The sequence below is a fragment of the Gossypium raimondii genome, chromosome 3 (genome assembly GCF_025698545.1).
Source record: "Gossypium raimondii isolate GPD5lz chromosome 3, ASM2569854v1, whole genome shotgun sequence".
In the NCBI taxonomy this organism is placed as follows: domain Eukaryota; kingdom Viridiplantae; phylum Streptophyta; class Magnoliopsida; order Malvales; family Malvaceae; genus Gossypium; species Gossypium raimondii.
The window spans coordinates 52,437,407-52,449,508 of record NC_068567.1 but is presented as its reverse complement, the minus strand read 5'-3'; the positions used below and the strand labels follow the sequence as shown (position 1 = coordinate 52,449,508).

Genomic DNA, 12,102 nt, shown 5'->3' with positions numbered 1-12,102 from the left:
CGTTGATCTACGTCGAATACCATGAAAATCTAGTTTGATAAGAAAGAACAGAAATAGATTAAACTTTCAGTTATTGTTTATGCACGGACGTCGTAGGTATGTATTTATACATGTTAATTCATATTCTATTTTGTAGAGAAGAATTCAACTTCATGATAATGCGAACTAATATAATGTTATCTCTTAGAAAGATGTGAACACTTTACATATGAACGAACGAATATTGTAGCACATATGAATTAATCAATGTGTAAAATTTTAATAAAATGAATTATATAAATAATATTTTAAGACGTTTATATTATGAAAGCAATATACATATGAATTAATAATTAAAGGAAGCAGTTACTTATCATGAAACTAAAAAATGTTAAAAACTTAAGCCTTTTTAAAAGTTAAATATGGAAGTTGACTTTTAAAGTTAATTTTTATTCCTTTTGCTGTAAACCCAGTGTTCCAGAGCCTATCAATCGATGTTGGTGTTGAGATTTTAAATATAATATTAATTTTCTTTCATTAATAATATAAGAGAAAAATAAAAAGAAAAAATATATAAAAGAAAATTTATTTGGCGCTGAAACACGATTTCTCCGTGACACAAATTTGAAAGTTGAGAACACAAGTAAAAAAACTAATCATCGATTTTTTTAAATAATTACAATAATAGGTAAAATTTAAACAACAAACCGTAATTCAAAATTATGCTATACCAAGTAGTAAACACCCTTAGTCATCAAGTTATCATATGGGATTTATCGAGATTTTTCTTTAATTCTCTAATATTTAGATTAAAGTTGGCACTTTTAATAACATAAATAGTAAACTATAAAAATAGTCATTTTTATTTATCTCAAATTACATTTTATTCACTTATGTTTGAAATGTTACGTTTTAGTCACTTATGTTATCATTTTGTTACGAAATAGTCACTCTACCGTTAAGCTTCGCTACCTCCTTAATGACAATCCTATGTGGCAATCCGAATGAGTTTTAAATGTTAACCTGAATGTCCAACTGAGATGAGAATAGTTTTTTTAGTCAAAATGGAAAAGAAAACTAAAAGAAAAAAGAGACAAACAGTTTTCTTTTCCAATTCAATATGTAATTAATTTAAAATTTTTAATTAATTAAATTTATTTAATTAAAAATCTATTCTCGTCTCAGTTGAACATCTAAGTTAGCATTTAAAACTCATTTGGGCTGCCATATAGGATTGTCGTTAGGGAGGTAATGGAGCTTAACGGTAGAGTGATCACTTTGTAACAAAACGATAACGTAAGTGACTAAAACGTAACATTCTACGTAACTAAAATGTAATTTGAGCCAAACAAAAATGACTATATTTATAGTTTACCTTAATACAAAATCATTTTAAGTTCAACCTAATTTTTTTTATTGAGAGTATAATTAAATTTACTATTGTAGTTAATATTATTTCATAAATTAAATAATAAAATTATCATATATTTTAATAAATTCAAAATAAATAATAAAAGTAGGTACTAATTTGTTCCAGTTTAGGGTAATATTTTAAATTTATTTTAATTTAGATGTCAACATATTCCAATATGAAGCAATTTGATATCCCTCAAAAAGAATCTAAAAAGGCAATATGGACACCGTCACAGTCATTTTTCTTTACCTTTCTGACAGATAGAAAAGAAAAGAGACAACAGGGACTTACATGCCTACGTCCTAATCCATTTGTGTGAGGCCGGGCACATGATTCATGGACTAACCCTTTTTTCATGTTTGAAGATTAAGCAATAGTTTTTGTCTTCAATACTAGAAATCACACCTGTGACTCTACAGCCATTCCAAAATACCTTGGGAACATGAGCAAGTGTTGCTTTCAGATAACAACATAAAGATTATAGACTGCATCCATTATTAGATTATGGGTGCACACAAAGGGTAAGTGTAATTGCTTTTTCATTGTGTTTGTGCTTGTGATGCATTGTGATCCGTGTGGAATGCGGATGATGTTACCTATTTCGATTTTGTTTTTAAAAGATGAGGCTTTATTTGGTTCAATCTTGGGGATTGTTCTTTTGATTAGAGGTGGATTTTGTATGTATTATTAACTCCATTTTGTATGAAGGTTTTTTTCCAATGATAATAAAAATACCTGATTTATATTTTTGATTAATTGACATGACTTGTTAAGAAAAATGAAGTCATTGGTGGTGTTTTTCCCTTAATGCGTGTGTTAGTGAGAAAGCTGAGCACTGAGAGCAGCAATAATAGTAAAACAGATGATAGACCCCATCTGTTGTATCAGCACCGTGATGAGCTAGCGAGGGGCTAAGGGCCGTATTCTGTTCATGCACCATGATGTTGGCAGCTTTTACCACATTTATCAAATTGTTTTTATGAAATAAATAAAAAAAATACAAAAAAATATTTTCTGTAAATAATTTTTAATGAAACGAATTTATCAAATTTAATCTATTTAACTTCAAATTTAATTAATGAAGAAAGTAACTGCCCAAACACTCAAAATCTCTTACACACAAAAAGAAATATCTGGGACAACAATCTTTAATCCTTTTAATCAACCTAACTTCATAACTCTAATTATGGTTATTAATATATTTACCTTACTTATCATATATATACTAAAATGAAGTTAGGGTTAAAAAAGAAGAAGAAAACTTGACTTCCAACACTTAGTTCAGATTTGTCACAGTAAAATTATGGCACTTGTAAATTACAAGTTGTTTCTGCCAATGTGGATTAATAATTAATGTAAATAATTGAAAAAACGTGTCATAAACAAAAATTTTCGTTTCTACTGTCTACCGTACGGGTTTAATTGTATGTATAGATTAAATATAGTAAAATTACAATATTATATTAATGTAATTTATGATTGACATCATAAATAAATTTAAATCATTTCATAATTTTTATATTTTTAATTCAATATTTTTTATAAAAATATTATCTTAAATTATTTTATGGATATGATATATATAATTTAATTAAACAGAGATGAATCTTATAATATATGTATAGATACATTAAACAAAAATTGAAGTCATGCTAATAAGATGTAAAATTATAGTTAAAATAACTTTGTTCAAATTAATTACATTGATTTATTAAGTGATATATATGTGTTTAACTTTATAATTCTAAACGTTTTTTTATAAAATAATTTCAAGTGTTTTAATTTTAAAATATTATTTTAAGCAATAAATATTTTAAAATATTTAAAATGTCATCAACTTATTTATTAATTTATACATATAAATAAAGGAATTATTAATTAAAATATATAGAAAAAACATAAGTGAGAAAGGCTACTGATTTTTTTAGTGTTATGCATGTGTTGCTTAAAGGAGAGAATAAAGGATAATAATCAAACCAATATTTATAATATTAATTATTATTTTAAATTTGTTTAATTTATCTCATAGTAAAATTATTCAGATAACTTCCATTTTAAAAATAAAGTGTATTGATCAGTTTTTTTTCTGTTGGGATAATAATTAATAACTATGCAACAAATCAAATTATTGATATTTTAATCTATCAATTTAAATAATTGAGATAGTTTTTTTAGGTTTAAGTGTGTAAAAGTCCTCAAACTTTTTAAGAAAAAACAATTAAACCTTTTTTTGCACTTAATTGAGTACTTGAACTTTCAAAATGTATCAAAAAGACCCTCAAGCTTCTTCAAAAAAAGCAATTAAACTCATGCTTTTTTTTCCACTCAATTAGGTACTCGAACTTTCAAAATGCATCAAAAAGTCCCTCAAAATTTTTCAAAAAAGCAATTAAGCCCCTGCTCTTATTAAAAAATAGAAAAATAAAATGTAAAAATAATAAACAATAAAATTTTTATATTTTTGTATATTTTATAATTTTATGATTTTATAAAATTTTATATTTTGTATGATTTTTATATTTTTTTCTAATTTTTAATAAAAGTAGGGGTTTAATTACTTTTTTGAAAAAGTTTGAGGGTCTTTTAATGCATTTTGAAAGTTCAAGTATCCAATTGAGTAAAAAATAAAAGAAAGTAGGGGCTTAATTGTTTTTTGAAAAGATTTGAGAACTTTTTGATACATTTTAAAAATTTAAATACCCAAATAAGTAAAAAAAGTAGAGGCATAATTTCTTTTTAAAAAAGTTTAAGGGTTTTTGCACCCTTAAACTTTTTTATGTGACTTTTTTTTACTAAAATTTTAGACTGCGCTTTATTATTTTCTATTTAAACAGATGACATAATAAAAAAAAGTCTAAAAAATTGTAAGAAACAGAAAAACAACGAAATTTGACCCCAAAACTAAAAAGCTCAAGAAAATTTAGCATAAAACAAATAAACAGAACAATCTAGAAACGTAAAAGCATAGAAAAATTGCCCAATCAGAATTCTTCGAATTGCCTGCCCTATCCAAAAAACATCATCTCCTTTTTGATGGTTTCAATTCTCAAGAAAGCTTGTTCTTCAAAAAACTATTCATCTGCTATGTGAAACTTTCCTTTTCTCCGGCCAATTTCAGTCTGGTTCTCACATCCAGTCAGCTTTCTTTTGTTTTTCGGCATACCTAGGGACGTTCTTTAGCAGGTAAAACTCCTCACTCTTTTTCAAAGAATCTGTTGCTAGTATATGGGCTAAACCATTTGCTGATCTCGAAGTATATTTGAACACAAAATTATTGAATCTAGCTGTTATCTATTGAATATCATGTATGTACACTCCTACTTGTGATCTGTCTTGACTTTTAATTGACACTTCTTGATGATGGCTAACGAGTCTCCTTCAATAACGATCTTCGGCCACTGCATTTCAATGCCTATTTGGACTGCTTTACGGCATGCAAGTGCTTCAGCAGCGAAAGTGGAGGCCACCTCTTTATGGATTTTTAAGCAGGATAAAAGAACGATCCCCTTAGTGTTTCAAGCCATAATACCCGAGGCCAAATTGTAGTGACGCCCATCATACGCACCGTCAAAATTGATCTTAACAATAGAACCAGGTGGGTGACTCCATTCTCTTTGCTTCTACGGTTTTGAGGGATTTCTTTTCTCGATCCCGTTTAACACAGAAATATAATTATTAACAAATCTCGCTATTTCCTGACTAGTGCTAATTTTCCTCTCATGGATTCTAGCATTTCTGTCTCCACAAATGGCCCAGAGCGCACAAAAAATATTCGACAATGGTGGGGGGACACTGATCAAAAACCCAGGTAAGCCACTGTGTAAAATCCATAGTAGTAGCAATAAGAGTATTCGAGAATGATAATGCTATCCAAACTTCAACTGAAACAGGGCATTCGCGGAACAGATGATCACTTGTTTCAGCCCCTCTTCCACATCGGGGACAGGTTGTATTAGTGACTAGTTTCCTATGATGCATGTTGACTAGTGTAGGCAGACAGTTCCATGATACCCTCCAGATTGTGATTTTTATTTTAGTAGGAAGATTTTAGTGCTAGAGTTTTTTGTAAAAGTTTCTATAGTTGGTTTGTAAAGCATAAGCTCTAGGATTAGCACAAGAATTTTGTAATAGTTTATAGGCGCTATGAACCAAAAATTCGCCCGGAGAGTCACCACTTCATACAAGAAAATCATCGTGAGGTTCTAGTGCCAACAGGATACGAAGTATCTTTTTAACATCTCCCTTTGAAAAGGTGTTAACAATCAATTCTCGTTTCCATATTCGTTTATTAGTGTCAATTAACTCAGCAACTTTAGAATCTTGCATATTATGAGCAAAAGAAGATAATCTAGAAGTTTCTGCATCTGGAATCCAAGCATCATTATTAATTGAAACATTCATACCCGTACCCACCCTCCAGCAAAGCCCTTCCGCCAAAATACCCTTCGTTGCCCAAATACTTCTCCATGTATAAGAAGTTGTATTCCCCAATCGCGAATTAATAAAGTCATTATTCGAGAAATACTTCACTTTAAGCACTCATGCAACTAGAAAATTCGGGTTGTTTATGACCTTCCAGCCTTGTTTCGCCAATAGGAGGAATACCCATTCCCCCTTCCTCTTTTGAACGACACATATGCTTCCACTGGCACTAGTGTATTCCTTTTTTCCGATGTCCTTTCTGCCACCAAAATTTAGCTAAAATGTTTTCTAATTCCTCACATAAGGATTTCGAAAGTAGAAAGCATGACATAGCATAAGTTGGTATTGCCTAGAACACTGATTTTATGAAGACCTCCTTACCCCCTTGTGATGGTAGCCTTGTACTCCATCATTCGATTCACAAATATACCCTATCCTTAAGATTCTGAAAGGATTATTTCTTTCGTCTACCAACCACATTAGGGAGTCCCAAATATTTTTCTGGGTTTGTTGAACTTCTCACACCCAACAAAGTCGAGATTCTTCCTTTTTCCCCCTCTATTGTATTTGAATTGTAGAAGATCATTGATTTGTTAAAATTCACATATTGGCCTGAGCATCGTTCGTATTCCATCATAATTGTAACGACCCGATAGTTATGGGTGTTAGAAAATACATTTACGGGACTCTATATTCGTAAATTAGACTCGTAAGTATTTTTTAAAACTATTTATGAAGTCAGTTGTGTAGTTAATTAGGTTTTGGTTAGGTGAATTTGAATGAATTAAGAGTAATTAGGTATAAGGACTAAATTGCATAAAGGGTAAAAGTTGAATTATAGATTAAAAAATTCAAAAGGGACTAAAAAAGTAATTATGCCATTGTCCTTTAAATGTGGCGCCATAAGGTGTAATATTATTATAAAATTTAAGTTAAAATATATATTATAATATAAAACCTTAAGAATTAAGTATATATATTATAAAATTATAATAAAACAAAATAAGAAAAGAGAAAGAAAGAAGCTAAAACGAAACAGAAAGAAAAGAAAAGAAAAGGAAAGAAAGAAAGAAGAAAGATAAGGTTAGGGTTTAAAGTTTCCAAGTTCAATTGGTTAGTCAATTTAATCTCTTTTTTCTTGTAATTTTTATGTTTTTAGAATCTCGGTGTTAAATACTACCTGAATCATGTCGAAATTTTAGAAATTATTGAGTTTTTAAGTGTTGTTAATGTTGAATAATTTTAGTATTTGTGATTAAATTGATAGATTTTTAAGTTAGAAATGAAAAAGGATTGAATTGTAGAATAAATTGTAAATTTTGAGTCTACACGGCCAGACACACTGGCGTGTGACTAGACCGTGTGAGACACACAACTAGAACACGGGCGTGCGAGGCCATTTTGAAAAGGCACACGGTCTAGCACACAGGCATGTGGTTCGGCCGTGTGACCCAAGTTAGAGAGTTACACGGGTACAGACACGGGCTGGGACACGGCCGTGTGTCCCTACTTCGAATGCCCACACAGTCTAAGACACGGGCGTGTCTTTTGGCCGTGTGAGTCACATGGCCTGACCACACAGCTGTGTGAACCCTACAACTTTAAAATTTTTTAATATTTTTCAAAAATTCTTTGAGTTTCCAAATTAGTCTCTATTTACTTCTAACGCGTATTTTGGACCTCAAGGGCTCGAATAAGGGACAATATATATGAGTTTAAATTGGTTTTGACCTGAATATAATATGATAAGAAATATTTGCAATTTATGTCTGTTTGATCGATAAGCTTTGGTAATGCTCTGAAACCCTATTTCGGCGACGGATGTGGGTTAAGGGTGTTACAATAATTTCTTTCAAAACCAACACTCTTTTATTTGTTGTGTAACACCCTTTACCCATATCCGTCGCCAGAATTAGGTTGCGAAAAATTACTGGGATTTATAGATCGAATAACAGACATTTTATATTATTTAGCAAACAAATATTAAATCATTCATAAAGTCCCTTATATAAGCCCTCGGGGCCCAAAATACACATTAAAAATGAATTGGGACTAAACCAAAATTTTAGAGAATTTTTCACAAAATTTCAAAATTTTTCTTCGATGCAGGGGACACACGCCCGTGTGGCTCACACGGTCAAGAAACACACTTGTGTCTCAGGCCATGTGGGCATTCAAAATAGGGACACATGGTCGTGTCCCAACCCATGTCCAAATTAGGGTGCTTACTGACTTGGGTCACACAGCCAAGCCACACGCCCATGTGCTAGGCCGTGTAAATATACTGGCTTGTAAAATTAAGGTGCAGAGGTCACATGGCCAAGCCACACGCCCGTGTGCTAGGCCGTGTGAAAAATCCTGGGTATTCTGTTTTGCAATTTAATAGATGCAGGGGACACACGGCCAAACTATACACCCATGTACTTGTCTGTGTGTCACACACGGCTGAGACACACGCTTGTGTCTCTGCCTGCGTAGACGAAAATAGGCCATTTCAAGGCCACATTTCTCATCGATTTTAGTATCAACGTATACACAACATTTAAACACATCAATGAACCACAACAAGACAATCATAACAAGCCAAAATCATGTTTTAAGCATAGTATATCACCATATATACCCAATTACTCAAACTTACCTATTTAATTCATCCAATAACTATACCTAAGTTCACCATAATTGAAATATACACAAACACATATATCATTCACACCAACATCATCAATATATGTCATATCCAACCTAACATATATATGCAAAATTACAATTACTAATATTTACACAAGACAAACTTTGATTAAATCCACACAAACCCTATACATGCCATATAAACCATAGTGTACGTTTTAAAAAACTACTGGAATAAGCTAGATAGTGTGACTTGATGTGCTGATCCAATCTTTCGACCTCTCAAAAATCTACAAAGACATTTATACAACATGAGTAAGCTTAATGAAGCTTAGTAAGTTCGATAGGTTAAACATAAATCTTACTCAACCTACTATAACACATCAATTAAATAAAATCATTCAATGTAAACTTCCTGCCAATCACAACGTCAATTGATGAATGCACTTATTTCAGATCAATACCAACAATAAACAACAAATCTTCCAATTTCAATTACATAAGTCACTTACCAAATCTTACCAAATCGGAGAACAGCTTACAGATAAGAGTACATCATTTTCAAAAGCTTGAAGGCTGAACAGAAGCTCATGAGAGCTAAACAGAAACCTATAAGGGTTGAATAGAAGCTTGTAAGAGCTGAACAGAAACCCATAAGGGTTAAACAAAAGCTCAATAGAGCTGAACGGAAACTAATATGAGTTAAACAGAAGTTCGTGAGAGCTAAACGGAAAGTAAACACGAAATTTCATAACAAATGCTGAACCTCGGTATACTTGGGTAATTTTCCACATTTTCCTCCGATGCTGTCAATTCGCCGAATGCCGAATGTACTCAAATCTCGCGTTCCATTCGTTTTGAACATTCAATTTAAATTCATAACTTTAACAATATTTCACTTTCAATAATAGATATGAGTAAATACATAATACTATTCATCAATTCAATATATATATATTAAAGTTTAACCGTACGAACTTACCTGAGTTAAATTATAAGATTTGTAGAAGTTTAGGGACTATTATGCTAATTTTCCTTTTTCACGATTATCTACGAGATCTTGATCTAAAATATAAAATTGCTCATTCATTAGCATATATTTCAGTTCCAATTCACTTCACAATTAATACCCTCAATTTTTTTGAATTTACACAAATTTCTTAAACTTTCACAACTTTGCAATTTAGTCCTTAAGTAATTAATCTTATCAAATTAATTAAATTTTCTCAATTAATAATTTATCTAAATATTCTAAACTATCTTATAGCCCTTGATAAAAAATTTAATACCAAACCTTAATTCTTTAATTCTTCACAATTTGATCTTAAAATGAATACTTAACAAAATCACTTTATAAAATCATTTTATAACAAAATTAAAGCTCTAAATCCAAGTTATTTCATCAAAAACATTCAATATTCATCAATAGTAACTTTCAAAATTTCCAATAAAATCAAAAATAAAGTAATATCTAGTTGGACCTAATTGTAAAAGTCTAAAAAACATAAAAATTACAAAAAAAAGAGTAAGAATTAAACTCACATGAAGCTAAAATAGGAAAAACCAGCTTAAGGAGCTTTCCTATGGCTGTTTTTTTGCTGAATTATGAAAAAGAAATGTCTAGAAATCAATTGGCCATTTGTTTTATTTTTAATTTCAACTAAATTATCATTTTGCCCTTAATTTATTTTGTTTTATTTCTTTCTCAGCTCATGCCGCCTCATGCCTATATTTTAGGCTTAATTGTTTTTTAAGTCCTCCTTTATTTATAAAACTTTATAAAACACAAGTTACTAATTCAAAAATCTTTCTAAAACCACATTTGACTTATAAATATTAAATAATAAAATTTATAAGCTTACTCATCAAATTTAGTGGCCTCGAACCACTGTTTTCGACACCACTGAAAATTGGGATGTTACATATTGCTTCACCAAATAAGATACAATCATTCGTGAAGAGCAAGTGTGATATCTCTGGTCATCTTCTGCTAGCTTTTGCTCCTTTTAACAATCCATCTCTCATAGCTAGTCTCATTAAAGATGAAAGTCCCTCACTACATATCAGAAAAAGGAAAGGACTAAGTGGGTTACCTTGCCGGAGCCCTATTGTAGATTTGAAAATATTTCCACTTTTCCTATTAATGTTTACTGCATAAGAAATCATAGAGATACATTTCATAATTAGTGCCACCCATTCCGCTACAAAGCCCATTCGTAACATTACTTCCTTTAGAAAGCCTCATTCAACTCTATCATAGGCTTTGCTCATACCGAGCTTTACTGCCATATATCCTTTCTTTCCGGTACGTTTCTGGCAAAAAGTGTGTAAAATCTCATATGCCAGTAGCACATTGTAAGAAATTAATCTTCCGGGAACAAAAGCACTTTGAGCACTGTCAGTACATCTCCCAATGACTCCCTGAAGGCGATTTGCTATTGTTTTCGCCACAATTTTATAAATGACAGTACACAAACTAATAGGTCTAAAATTAACAAGTCTGATTTGCAACATTTCTAGTTTTGCAATGAGCGTTCCAGTTGATGACTCCCAAGAGTTCTTAATTTCTTGTTCAATAGATTTTTTCATAGTCCACCACGCCTCAAATTTAAACCTTGGGGTCCCCATACAAATTCTTGCATTATTTGTATTTAGAATAAGGGGGCAGTGGTCCGATATCCAGTGTGGTAAATGTCGGATGCTACCATTTGAAAAAAAGACGCATTCATTTTTCATTCCAACTCCCTTGTTTAATCTCTTATTGATGTTTGTTTTCGGCAAATTCCTTCTCTACCATGTAAACTATACCCCCGAATACCCTACATCCACTAATTAGAATTCTTTAAGAACTTCACGGAATGTCTCCATTCTTCTCTCATTCCTCGGTATTCCTCCACTCTTTTCAAATGAATACATGATTTTGTTGAAGTCGCCACTTACCAACCAAGGATAGTTTTGATCCTGACCTAGTTTTTTTAATAAATTCCAAGAAACATTCTTATTGCTTACATAAGGTGAACCATAAAACCCCGTAAATCTTCATTCCTCAGCAACATTATCTTCCTTAATTAAAACATCAATGTGACTTTTGGAGAAACTCCTTAAGTTAATAGTAATTTCCCTTTTCTATGCCAAGCATAGCCCACCATGAGAACCTTCCACTCCCATATCAATTCTATTAACAAAATCGTATCTCCTTCTGACCTTTTCCATACGTTTCTCATCAAATTTTGTCTCCATAAAGAAGACCATCTAGGGATTGTGTTGCTTCAGCAAATACCGAAGTCTACGTACAGCCTGTGGACTCTTCAATCCATTGACATTCTAACATATAGTTTTCATTGCGTCCGGTCGGCTTGCCTTTTAGCAGCCGCTGATCCATATTGATTAGGAACACAAAATTGTTCCGAGTTTTCCAACGTCAAGTCTAAAGGAGTTACTACATGTACACTTTATTCTCGTGTTTCGTCCTTTTAGATCATTCTTCACGAGAATTTATCATACATTTCTCATCAGTTTCTATTTCTGCCTCTTTCTCATTACGCTTTCTTCCTCATCTTGATTCATCATTACCACTGGTCTAATTCTTTTCTAGCTTGTCTTCTTGACTGATTTGGATTTGTCTTCCAGCATACTGTCTATCCCATTCAATCTCT

The 12,102-nt window shown here is 31.4% G+C and overlaps 1 long non-coding RNA gene across 1 annotated transcript; it reads left to right on the top strand.

Moving 5' to 3' along the window:
• The first annotated feature begins 4,345 nt into the window (after positions 1-4,345).
• LOC105794661 (uncharacterized) lies at positions 4,346-5,673 on the top strand. Its single transcript, XR_001134086.2, has 3 exons — positions 4,346-4,988; positions 5,124-5,201; positions 5,284-5,673. It is a non-coding gene; the product is annotated as an uncharacterized LOC105794661 (long non-coding RNA).
• The last annotated feature ends 6,429 nt before the right edge of the window (positions 5,674-12,102 follow it).